Raw genomic sequence first — 13,386 nt, 5'->3', positions numbered from 1 at the left:
GGGACTGACGGACACAGGACACAGGTCACATTTGGGTGGTGAAACTTACTGGTTTTCTTCCTTTTGTATTGGGCCTATGTTTTTGCTTACCTTTTTTTTTAAATTATTTAAAAAAAACCAAAAAAATAGGATCATGAACAAGCCTTAGAATAATGTTAAGTGAATTGTTTTTGTCTCTTTTAGGGACATTTTGCTCTGTGGGGTTTTTTTTATGTGTATCACATTCATGTTGACATATATGAACACACACACATTAACAATTAAATACACACACAGACACAGTTTAGAGCTTGTTTATGAGTCTTGAAATAATATACAACGGGATTGAGCTATGCCCAGTAGTATGTGGGTACCTTCTATTTCAACAGCGAGACTTTGGCAGTTACACATAGTTTGCATACTGTCAGTTGAGTGCAACACATGTTTCTTTCGTGCTCTTACTATTTATAGGAAAGCCACTTTTCTAGGGTCTGGGCGCGGGGAGGGAACTCGAGCTCCAACCTCTCTTCTCTGAACCACAGGTTCTATAGCAGGAAGACGCTGCAGAGGTCTCTCTCAGGAGAGCGTCTAGACACTAGCTCCTTGAATCCCACCCACTCACTGTAACCTGCCCAAGGCTCAGTAAATGGGAGGAAATTTAGCAACCCCTCCAACCCCCCACCCCACGGCCAGTTTAAGGAAATTATTTTAGCAGAGAATGATGGAGGTATTTTTTTCCCTAAATAATTCAGAGACAAGAGTGCTCCAAATACCTCCTCCTGCACACATGTATACTCGGTGGTTAAAGAAAACATACTGTGAACAAACTTTTGATCTATTTTAAAAATTGTGAAGATCCTGAGAAGGGTTTATGTCCTCCTTACCCCCTGAGTGTATTTCTTGTTCCCATTGTCCGTAGTCTTCACCACTGTCCCCTACTCCAAGGTCAAGTGCTTTCTATTCACTTCCTCATATCTTGGTAAAGGATGTGGGTTATCCACACCTCACCCCACCCCAACCCTTGTAAATGCTGGCCTAGTTCATCTGCCTCCTGGATACAAATGAAACTCTTTGTTGCAAACTGCGAATCTGTCAGTGTTTGTGATGTGCCTAACTTGGTACCGAGTTGTGATTTAGGCACCAAGAGAATTTGGATTATTTAATCCTGCTGCATAATAAAATGACTTATCAAATGCTCATGTGGGCACACACAGAGGCATGATTGTGCTCTCTCAATGCACGGCATAAATACTGGAGCTGTTTTGGGGAGCCAGCACGGCATGCCGAAGGCATGGTTTGGAAAAAGGCCTGGGAGTGTGTTCTTATCTGTGGGAGCTACTGACAAGTACAGTCGAGATTCTAAATGCTGGAGTTGTTTACTTCAGTCCTGCCTTGGCCTTCAATAGTTTTGGTTTTGTTCTTTTTATAATCATTGAATCATCTGCCTTCATGTTTTTATAGGTTTTTTTTTTAATCATCACGTTAACTTTCAAAGATTAAGAAACAAAACAATGGAATTTAAAAACAAAGAAACAAAAACCCGATTTAGATGGAGGAGAGAGAACGACCTAGGTGAGCCCACTCCTCGGCTTCAGTTTCCATCTAGTCCTGTGACCGATGTACCACTGTGATTTATAGACCTTGATTGTTTTGATGTATGTCCTCTGTCATAACACTCCAGCCATAAATATTTCAGGGTGGGTTCCTAACAGACAAGGACTCCCAGTTTTTTGCTGATAAAGTAGAATCTTAATCTTTTAGGGAGAATTTATAGAAACGTAGGAACACCGTAAGCATGTGGGGGAGGGCTACCGTAGAGGAAAAGAGAGATATTAATTTTTATCACATCATCTCTTTGTGCGTGTGCACCTGTGTTTGGAGATCCAAGGACATCTTACCAGAGATGTTCTTGTCATCTACCACGTGGGTCCAGGGAATTGAACTCAAGTTTTCAGGCTTGGCAGAAAGAGTCTTTACCATGAAGTAGTCTTGCTGGGGAAGAACAAGATTTTTTGAAATAGAATAAATGGAGCCAAGAAATTCTCAACAAGCCCTTGTACCAAAAAGCAAGACACACGTTCTGATAAAAACACCAATTTTAATGCATGAAGTACAGTGGGGGTGGGGGGAGAGAGTGGTAGGCATTTTTGAGCAGCCAATGTGTGCTTGCATCCCAAGACAGGTTAGTCTGGGAAGAGAGCCAATTATATCTCATACCATTTGAAATGGCAGTTTTGTTTCAAGATGCCTTCTTGAGGAGGAAAACCATGTACACAAACTGCCAATCAAGACACTGCAATATTGCATGCAGTCATGAAGACTGGAACTTAAAGTCGAGAAAGGAGCACGTGAAGACAGTATTGTTCAGTAGCCACTAGAAGTTGAAGGGAAGTGTTCTCACTGTGCAAAATATTTAATGTGTAAAAAAACCTAAAGCAAGTTACTATTACTGTGAATCAGTCATGATAATCTAAAGGTGTTTAGCTTTACCTGGAACTGGAGCGATAGCTCAGCAGTTCAGACCACTCATTCTTGGAGAGGATTTGGGTTCGATTCCTGAAGCCACATAGCAGTTCACAACCTTCTATAACTCCAGTTCCAAGGGTTCTGACACCCTCTTCTGACCTCGGTGGGTACTCATGTGTGTTGTGCGCGCGCGCGCACACACACACACACACACACACACACACACACGCACACACGCACACACATATAAGTAAAACACTCATATGCATAAAATAAGAACCATTAACATTTAAAAAAATTCCTCATATTTTTTATGTGTATGAAAGTGTTTTCCCCTCATTGTTGTGCATGTAATACCCTTCATATGTGTGCATGTAATACCCTTCATATGTGTGCATGTAATACCCTTCATTTTTGTGCATGTAATACCCTTCATTTTTGTGCATGTAATACCCTTCATATGTGTGCATGTAATACCCTTCATGTGTGTGCATGTTTTGCTTTTTGTTTTTTGTTTTTGAGACAGGGTTTCTCTGTGTAGCCTAGGCTTTCCTGAAACTCACTCTGTAGACCAGGTTGGCCTCCGATTCAGAAATCTGCCTGTCTCTGCCTCCCAAGTGCTGGGATTAAAGGTGTGCGCCACCACTGTGTATGTGCATGTAATACCCTTCATGTGTGTGCATATAATACCCATGGAGGCTGGCAGAGGGCATCAGATCCCTGGAGCTGGAGGTTGTGAGCTGCCATGTGAGTGCTGGGAACCAAACCCCAATCCTCTACCAGAGCAATGACTCCTTCTAACCACCGAGCCATCCGTCTAGCCTCTTAGGTCTTAGAACTTTGACACACTTTCGTCTCTTTATTGGGAAATTGTTGCAGAACTTGGCCGTTTACAGCATCTGTGATATGTTAAACTAACGGAGATGGCATACCATATATCAAAGCACTATGTAAGTGCTTTTCATTTTTAATTCCCACAGTAGCCCTGAGAGATTTTCCCGTCCTTATTTATGGGTGAGTCAATGAGTGCATTCAATCATGAAGATGGAGTCACTCTATCAGGGTCTAGTCATTACTGTGAAATGTAATTTTATCTTCAATACCTGATAAGGTACTGTACGTATTTTTTTTTCTTTGTACTTAAATATATACATTGAGTTGCAGTGTTAGTCAAGACTGTATTTGGCTCTTTTAGAAAACGATATATTTCATCTTATGAATATATCAATTTTTCCTTCCAACTGTTTTGTTCTTTGACCACTGCAATATTTCGTTCTCCCCAAGAATAGCAGTAAATTGAATACCTGATTTTTTTAATACTGGATTATATAAGGTCATTTTCAAGTATGTAATGTACTTTAAGCACATTTCTCTCTGTCCCTCTATCTTCCTGGTCCCTTCCTGTTTGTTCTCTTTGTCCCTTGGACAGTTTTGTTTTTACTTTCATGCCATCTGGACATGTATAATTTATGTGTCTACCCAAAACCTGGGACCCACAAATGGGAGGAAACAGATACTACTTGTCCGAGAACGGCTTCCTTTGATTGGTGTTAATACCCCGAGCTTGATCCATTTTCCTACAAACGACACATCCTTCTTTTTATTGTTTGCGAATTTTTCATGTGCATATAATCTGCTTTGATGAAACCCTTCTCCCTTCCCCTCACCTTCATTTTCTCCCTTACTTCACTCCTCATTTTTTCCTTCCCAATTTCACATGTTCTGTTTTTAATCTACTGAGTCCACTTAGCGTGCGTGCGTGCGTGCGTGCGTGCGTGCGTGCGTGCGTGCAGGACCATAAACTGGAGGATGAGGAACCTCCAGGCTTGGAATCCCTAAAGAAAGCTGGTCTCCTCCCTCAGCAGCCATCAGCTAGGGAGAACTTCCCGTTCCTTTCCCCTGCCCATGCTGGGTTTTGGGGTGGCTTGGTCTTGTGCATACGGTCACAGCTGCTATGAGTTAATGTGTACAAACTCTGGTCTCCTGCAGATAACTCCTCTCTCAGTATTATACTGTCTTCAGACCTCTCTCCTGCGATGGTCCCTGAGCCCTGGGGGGAGGAGGAGGGGATGTGACATAGATGTCCCATTTAGAGCTTCAAAAACTCCTTGGTCTCTTATGCTCTGCACTTGGCCCAGCGGTGGTGGTTCTCTGCATTAATCACCCTCTACTGTAGAGAGGAGTATCTCTAGTGAGGGTTGGGAGAGTAATAAGGGCACTCACTTTTTGTAACAGGGTCTCCTTATGTCGCCCCGGCTAGCCTTGATATGTACACCAGCCTGCCCCCGCCTCCTGAGTGCTGGAATTAAAGGTGTGCATCACTGAGCCCAGCGAGGATTTCTTTTTGTGCACACATCCTTTGAAACAAACTTGCCCATGCACTTCTGATCATCTTCTAGAATTTGCTCTGAGAAATGACATTACTGGATGAAAGATGATAGATATCTTAAAGCCTTTCGATTCAAGTGGAGAGACCGAAGGTGACAAATACCATTCTTCTTTGAGTTTAGAGAAGTTGTTTCGGGGCAATAAATTTGGGAGAAGTAGGTCATCTAAATCTTCAGTGGGCATTTGTGCTTCTCTGGTTTCTTTTATGGATGTCAGACTTCACTTGGCTTGTTGGAAGCAATAAACAGAAAGAGGAAGGGAGATTTATTAAGCTGTGGCCGTTGCTTGCTTCATGACCTTGGGCTGCTACTTAGTTGTCTCCCTCTCTTTAATTCAAAAGTTGGATTAGTCTAGAAGATCTCTTATTGTTGAGCCACGGAGATCACCCAGCCGATAAAAGTGCTTAGCTTGCAGGTCAGAGGACCTCGGTTCGATCCCCCCGAACCTGTAAGAAAAAGCTGGGCGTGGTGGCTCTGGTCCCAGTGCTGGAGAAGCAGAGACAGGTAGAACCCAGGGGCTGAATGGATAGGCTTTAGGCCAGTGAGTGGCTGTATGGAAAGAGGTGGATAACATTCCAGAGTATGTCACCGGAGGTGGTCCTCTGGTCTCTACACATACATGCACATATATGCATGTGCATATGCACCTGAACTCAAAAACATGTTAAAAACTCATATTGCAAATTACTTGTATGAAAGCATACAAATTATGCTTCTGAAAATTGGCACGGGTTTTCTGTGATGTTTGCTCTTGTTGGTAATTAGGTAAACAAAGTCCCATGGTTTAATTTTTTAAAACTATAGATTCAATAAATGTACACATTAATCAGGGGCCTTAATGACCCAAATATCTAAATATGTTTCAACTACTACATTTTTAAATAAAAAGGGGCACCACCCCCCCAATGGATAAGGCGTTTCCTTTTTGTGACAAGCAAGAACCTAAGCATTTGGACGAATTCCTTGGTAATGGAATTCGCCCAAATACTTAGGTAGTTTGGGGCTGACTGCTCTGTAGGAAAAGGAGCCTGCTGCCAGTCCTGAAGCTCTCACCTGGCTGTCTCAGCCCACATGGAGAAAGAAGAGAACCGTTCTGCAAGTTGTCCTGTGCCTTTCACACGTGTGCCTTAATATTCATGCAAATGTGCATACACACACACACTCAGAATAAATGCAAATCTAAACGTAAAAGAAGTGATTTTTTTTTTTAAAAAGTGGTTAGTGTTCTGTTACATGCTCCTCTTGTGTGTGTCTCCTCGAGTCTTCATGCGTAACATCTGTGAAGACTTGAACTGTAGGTTTGGGTCATAACTTAAGGTGCTCGGAGAATGATTAATGAAACCAGAAAGTTAGGCTCCGTGGGAAATCAGGCTCAGTTATTCTGGGAAGGGCGAGATTACTGCAGTATCATCTGACCGTCTAGGAGTTTGTCAGCAGTTTGAGGGCAATAGGAGAAATGGTGTGTAGTATGAATAGCATAATTTGAGAAACTGCTGTATATGGTAGTTGTCAAAAGTCAGTGTTCACTTTTTTTTTTAAAGTATGTGTGTACTGGGTATGTGCGTGTGTGCACATGTGTGCTCCCATGCATGAACATGCTCAGAGGATGCCGGCTGCCTTCCTCCATGACTCTAATTCTTGAGACAAGGTCTTTTCGTGAACCTTATCACTTCAGCTAGGCTGGCTGCTAGGCGGGCGTCTGGGCCCCATCTGTCTCCACTCTCACATCCTCTTGCTTTTACAGAAAGTGCCCTGACCCACAAAGCCATACCCCATTCCCTAAAAGAGGGAATCTTACTTTATAACTGATGGTTCTATCTCAAACGTTCTCAACTCCCTAAGGTTAGGTTACTGTGTGTTTTAATTTTTTTCCCTGACGTGTTGTTAGTTATATTTGCATGTGTTATCGACAAGGCTATGTACATAAAAGTGCAGTGCCCAAGGAGGTTAGAGGCCTTGGATCCCTGGAGCTGTAGTCAAGGGAAGTTGTGAACTGATAGGTGTGTGTACTGGAACCCGGGCTTGGCTCCCTGCGTTTGCCTCATTGGTAGTAAGGCAAGGCCAAGTTTAGAAGATGTAAACTCTCCATTGGGATATAAGTGGTTAGAGTCTAGGGCAGCCAATCTCAACCTGTGTAGGTTGACTGACCATTTCACAGAGGTCCACAGGTTAGATATTCTGATAGCTACATTGCGATTCATAACAGTAGCACATTCCAGTTATGAAGTAACACTGGAAATAATGTTATGGCTGGGGGGTCACCACATGAGGAACTGTTATAAAGGACCACGGAGTTAGGAAGGTGGAGAGCACTAGACTTCACACTCTAGTCTCTCCGATGGTTCTAGTCTACAAACATTATCAAGTGTGTGGTTTCTGCCAGTTTATGTGGGGTACGGTTACAGTAACAAAGTGCTCGAAGTTGGGGGTAGAAGGACATTCTTGAGTTGGAGACATATTCTTTCTGCATTGATTTCTTGGGACTTCTTCCATTGACCCCCAGGGTCTTCTCCTGGTGTTTAAATGTAGCTGGGAAAAATTTTTATTGATATGTTTTTGATCTCATGCCACATAGAAATATGATAGGGAAGTTTTACTAAAGCTACACAGTCATTCATCAGTACTCAGGAAGATGTGTATACCAGCGTGCCTTCATTTGGTTCAATAGTGAAACATTTCTAGAAAACTCCCTAACATTGTGAATGGAAAATCTGCTGATTGCTTTCCTTAGATCAAGTGCCATGACGCTGCTGTTCTGGGTAAAAAATGCAAAATCAACAGAATGCTGACACATTTACCTGCTGAGCTCCTGCTCTGTCAGCAGGAGGTTTGGAGGGTTTTTTTTTTTTTTCTTCCTTTCTTCCCCCCCTTTCCTTTTTGTGGTGCTGCTTGGTTATGCTACCTCAGATCATTATACAACATTTTTGGCAGGTTTTGTGATACAATCTGAGATTATATAGATTATACTCAGCACAGTTTGTTTCCTCATTCTATAAAATTAGAATCTCGGGGCCAGCCACATGGCTCCCTGGGTAAAGGCACTTATTGTCAGACTGAAAACCTGTGTTGGCTCTCTAGGATCTATGTGATAGGAGAGACCCAACCACCTTCGAGTTGTCTACTTCCCTGTGTACACACACACACACACTCGCTCTAAATGTAACAAAAGCTGATACTTGATGGAATTTGATAAAGCAACTGAGAAGTTTAAATATAAACCACTCTTAAAAAGCTATTTAAGAAAAAACCCACAGCCTTTCTAAATAATTAGACTAAAGGAGAATAGAAATTTGAATTATAAAACAATCACCATTAGGTTTTACAAATCATTAACTTTCTTTTGTCAATTAAATGGGTGGTAAAGCTTCCCTAAAAATTTTGTCTTAATGATTTCTTACTGGTCTGACTAACAGGATGCATTGATTTCCCACTTTGTTATCTGTGAGTGGGCTCTTTATATATCATGCAGTCACTGGATTAAACAGATCACGGCAGTTTGTGTTTTCCATAATTGGTTTGGTGTCACAGGCAAGAGCTGCGATGATTGTAAGTGGGTGTGAGAACCTTTGCCACTTTGCTGGTGTAAGCACTTTTTCACTTTGCTCCCAAAGGCTGTGGGGGTGCTGATCTAACTTTGAAAAGAGATTTACTTTGGTTTTTAATTATGGATATATGTGTCTGCATGTTTGTCATGTGGGTGCAGTGCCCGTGGAGGCTGGCAGAGGGCAGCAGAACCCTTGGAGCAGGAGTTACAGCAGCCAGTGCTGGGAACGGAAACCCAGGTCCTTGGAAGAGGAGCAAGGACCGTTAGCCCCTCCTCACCCCCCAATCTCTCTGCCTCCCCCCCCCTTTTTTGTTTTTGTTTTTTTAAACATCATCACTTTATGAGGCCTTGTAGGACTCCTGGATGTTAATAATAGGCAGATTTCATGCCTTGGGATGCGCTTTATCTTGTTGGTTGAAGAGTGATGCACTTCTACATTACTGGATATTTCGTATTCGAGAATAATATAAAATATATTTGAAGTTAAATTTGGAGTTTCAGGTTGGAACTGTCAAGTTGGAATTTACCCTAATCTTCCCCCCCCCCAACCCCTGCCCCCGTGGGGTAATCCTTTCTGTAACAATATGTAGGAAGGCTAGTACTTTCTACAATATTGCTTTAAGGATATATTCATGTCATTTTATGTGTATGGGTGTTTTTCCTCACACACATGCCTCCACACCACGTTTGTGCCCCATGTCTGTGGAAGTCAGGCAAAGACCTCAGATCTCCAAGAAAATGGAGTTATGGATGATATAAGTCACCATGTGGGTGATGGGGATTGAACTCAGGTCTTCCATAAGAGCAACACTTGCTCTTGGTGGCTCCAGCCAGGAGTCTTAACAATCTTGACCTAAAATCTCAGCGAGCAGACTTTTCATTAACAGTAAACAATCAAGTCTTTAACACTGATCCTAAACTTCCCACGTGCCGAGGGCCTGCCTGGCTCCTATCCTCAGGGTTTGGCATATTCTGAGTGCACACATATTGAAAGTGTGCTATCCAACAGCCCTCGGCTTTGTTCTCTGTCCGGTTAGCTCTGATTACTTTAGCTTATCATTTCCTACAAGAATGCATATCATAGAGACACACCTCGAATGTCTTAACTGTGAAGATAGATTTTTTTTTTGGTTTTGGTTTTGGTTTTGGTTTTTTGGTTTTTCGAGACAGGGTTTTCTCTGTGTAGCCCTGGCTGTCCTGGAACTCACTTTGTAGACCAGGCTGGCTTCAAACTCAGAAATTTGCCTGCCTCTGCCGACTGTGAAGATAGTTAAATCTCTGGCATTTGGGCTGTAACTATTTCAAAAATTGTTTTCAAAAAGAAAAGATGTAGAGTGTTGCCTTGAGGTCCACTTTAGATCCTGGATTAAAGTTCAGCACCACTGGACCTGGGAGGCCTCATCTGGGCCGTTACTGTGTTTGTTTACTGTGAGTCTAAGAAGCATCCTCCCGCCATGGGTGGAAGTCGCATGTCGGCAAGCCTGCCATTCTTTGGCTGAGTATAGAATTGGATTTAGGGTTGTCAAATACCCACTGGTCTCCTTTGACCTTTTAAAATAAAAAGTAGGGCACTGATCTCACGTACAGCTTGACCATGGACAGTTAGTTAACATACCCTCTCTGACCTCCACGGTCTCAGAAGCAACATGCTAAAAGGAAGTAGTGAAAATGGTTTTTCTTACAGAAAAAAACAAACCATGTTCTCCAGATCAGGAAAGTGGATTTCATATGAAATGGTATGTGGAGAGACAAAAAGGAAATCTGATTAACATGCAGAAAGGCTGCCACTCCCCCCAAGAAACTCCAAACACACAAACAATACCCCTAAACAAAACAAGATGGGAGGGAGAGGAAACCCTTGGATACAGATATCTCTTCAAACCCTAGTCCTGATAAAAATGTGCACACCATGAAAAACCAGAGGAATATTAACCAAAGATTCTCCTGGGCAGTCAGGGATTGCATCTCTCATTCAGAAGTGAGAAGGTGAGGGTGGGAAAGGTGTGTGTCTGCAGAAGGTGCTGGAGGCTTCAGGAGATGTGTGGGGTATCCACAGAACGAGACTGGGCTTCAGGGGCATTGGGGACATCGACAGAGTGAGAACAGGCTTCAGGGGGCATTGGGACATCCACAGAGTGAGAGCTGGAGATGAAGAGCAAGTGCTGGAGAAGCCTGCTGTGTGGGAGTGAGGGAGAGCGGGCACCATATCCTGATGCACAGTCCATCCAATTTGAGGTTGTAGCATCCCTCCTTTGCTTTCTGAGTTGGTTTTCCATGTCTTTTTTTTTTTTTAACCTAGTTTTAATTTATTATCTGTGATATGTCTGTGACATGCGTGCCTGAGTGTTGCTGCATGCGTGTCACTTTACATGCATGCGTGTCACCTCACGTGTGGAGGTCATAGGACAACTGTGTGGAGTCGGTTCTTTCCACCTTTACATGAACCCTAGGGATCCACCTCAGGCTACCAGGTTCTCCGGCATGCCTTTGTGACTCAGCCTTCTCGCTGGGCCTGGAGCTGTGTCAGTTCTTCCTGCATTTTGCTTTGATGGGCCTCACTTCTGTGAGTTGTCCTGAGAAAGAAGGCGAAGCCCAGTTTAAGTCTCATGAAGCAGTATGCTGTGTACAACCTTACCAGTAAGACAGAGGTTGTAATATGGGTTCTATGTACTTTGAGGGAGAAAAGATGTCATGACCCAAAGACAAGGAAAATATCAAGAATGTGCCAGAATGTTCTTTCTTCTTTTCTTTTTTTCTTTCTTTTGTTGGAAACAGAGTCTTTCTAAATAGTCCCGGCTGTCCTGGAATTTACTGTGTAGACCAGGTTGGCCTCAAACTCACAGAGATCTGCCTGCCTCTGTTTCCCAAGTGGTGGGACTAAAGGTGTGCACCACCATGCCCAGTCTGGGTATCTTTGTGTGTGTGTGTGTATGTATGTATGTATGTATGTATGTATGTATGTATGTATGTAAATATTCATGTATTTATAGATTTGGGAATGCTTAGTGGAAAGTAAAACATTGCAGCAAGTCTCAGTCATTCTGATTATGGAAAAGTGTGATGTTTAAAACATATATTTATTTATGAGATTTGGGGCTTTGAAGACTTGGTCTTTGCTGTGGCTTTGTCCACCATGCTTCTTAGTACATAGAATGCTACACCCTAAACACCTATAGATCTGTTAGATATGATGCCTAGTAGATACACAAGCTGTTAGACAGTGCTGTATTCTAAGGAGTGCAGTGACAGTATGTTAAACATGTAACTGAATAAGATGGTGGTGTGTGTGTGTGTGTGTGTGTGTGTGTGTGTGTGTGTGTGAGGTCAGCCATCGGTTTATTAAAGCATTGCTTGGAGAAGAGGAGGGCAAAAACATATAAGCTAGAACAGACCGGAGGAACACAGTTGCCACTCTCTGGATTCTATTCAGTGGTTAGAGCATATGGTTAAAAAGATGCTTGGAAATTTGAGCAGTGATTGGTAGTTGATATTAGAAGTTACTAGTATACTATAGGTATTCTAATGGGCTAGAAAGGCCTTTGTTTTAGAGCAAAGTATACTGAATTGTCTACACATGAAATGCTTGGATGTCTGCCTTTTTATTTCAGCATAATCCTGGGGATGGACAGGATATGCAGCTATGACTGAGATATGATGATATACGGGGAGCTAATTGTTGTATTTGTGAATAATGGGAGCAGGTGCTTTTATGATGATATTCTCAATAATTTTACAGCAGTTGGAAAATTTCCAGAGTTTAAGAAAAAATAAGTAACGTGTCATGATCAGAAGAGATGGTAGAACCAGGTGAATGATTGCTACCAGAAGTGTAGATGGATACAAGTTAACATAAAAATGTTTTTAATTATAATCATCTCTGACAGGCAAATGTTGTGTTTTGTTTTCCTTCAGAGACGAAGCCATTTATTTGAATCTGGGCAATTACCCTCTAAATGCTTAATTCTTCAAACTGCTCAAGTGTCACGCGTGCTTAGCTGCTCCATGTCACCACCAAGAACTTAGCCGGGAGTGGCACTACGGTAAGATCACAGTAAACCCTACTGGTTAAGAGTGAGGTCGAGAAAGAGCTTTTAACGCCGCTGTGAGTTTAGCTCTCAGCTTCGATTACAGTTTCTGTCTTAGTCACTTCCGCCCCGCCAACCGCGCTCCTGACATGATGAACTTAATTGTGAAGAGGTTGGTTTGAGCTCATGGTTTTGGAAGTTCTGGTCTGTGGATTGCTGTCTTGTTGCTTTGAACCTTTGTCTGGGGAATCAGAACGTGGGAGTAGGGAGCCAGGATCCCACCCGTTTCTTCAAAGATGATGCCCCAATGATTCCATCCCACCCAGTAGCCTCTACCTCTCAAACTTTAGATATGTGGGGCCATTAGGATACTTACACAGTTTTTTTAAAAATTATTAATATTTTACTGTATTTTTATTATGCGCATGGGTGTTTTGCCTGCATGCACGTCTGCACTGTGTTTGTGCCTGGTGCTCATGGAGACCAGAAGAGGGCACCAGGTCCCCTAGAACTGCAGTTACAGGTGGCTGTGAGCTGCCAAGTGGTTGCTTGGGAATCAACCCCAGGTCTTCTGCAAGAGCAGCCAGTGCTGAACCATCATCCCTCCAAGCCCCACGGAGGGATAAGATAAGAGCCAACAGCACATTCCACTCAAGGTTATGATAACTAGTTCAAGTGTAACAAGTAAATGGGGTTTCGTGACCTTTTCCTCTCAGACGGAGACTGTAATGGATAGTGTTTACCACCGGAAATGTAATGCTGTCAACCCTACTCTGTGTCTCAGCCAGGGCTGGTCTTCACGTAGCTGACAGTTGTGGCTTCCACTTGGTTTATCAGGGGTCAGCCTAGGAAGCAGATTGGGCTCAGGAAAGCTTTGTGCCCTACCCTGCAGGGAAAACTGTAGCGATGAGAACGGATTTTCCACCTTAAACAGAAGACTAGCTGGAATGAGGCAGCGGATCTCACAGCAAACACATGAGGGGTG

The 13,386-nt window shown here is 42.8% G+C and overlaps 1 protein-coding gene across 6 annotated transcripts in view; it reads left to right on the top strand.

Moving 5' to 3' along the window:
* The window catches only part of Fryl (FRY like transcription coactivator), a 236,509-nt gene that overhangs the window by 49,298 nt on the left and 173,825 nt on the right, over positions 1-13,386 (top strand). For 4 of the 6 annotated variants that reach the window (XM_006504150.4, NM_028194.2, XM_006504148.4 and 1 more), the window contains exon 3: positions 12,289-12,416. The exons of the other annotated variants lie outside the window; for them this stretch is intronic. The gene's annotated coding sequence lies outside the window, so the exon portion shown is untranslated. The remainder of the gene's footprint in view (positions 1-12,288; positions 12,417-13,386) is intronic. 6 annotated transcript variants of the gene reach the window in all.

This window comes from Mus musculus, chromosome 5, assembly GCF_000001635.26.
Source record: "Mus musculus strain C57BL/6J chromosome 5, GRCm38.p6 C57BL/6J".
NCBI lineage: Eukaryota > Metazoa > Chordata > Mammalia > Rodentia > Muridae > Mus > Mus musculus.
The sequence above is the reverse complement of the archived record's forward strand: the minus strand, read 5'-3'. Positions and strand labels throughout refer to the sequence as shown.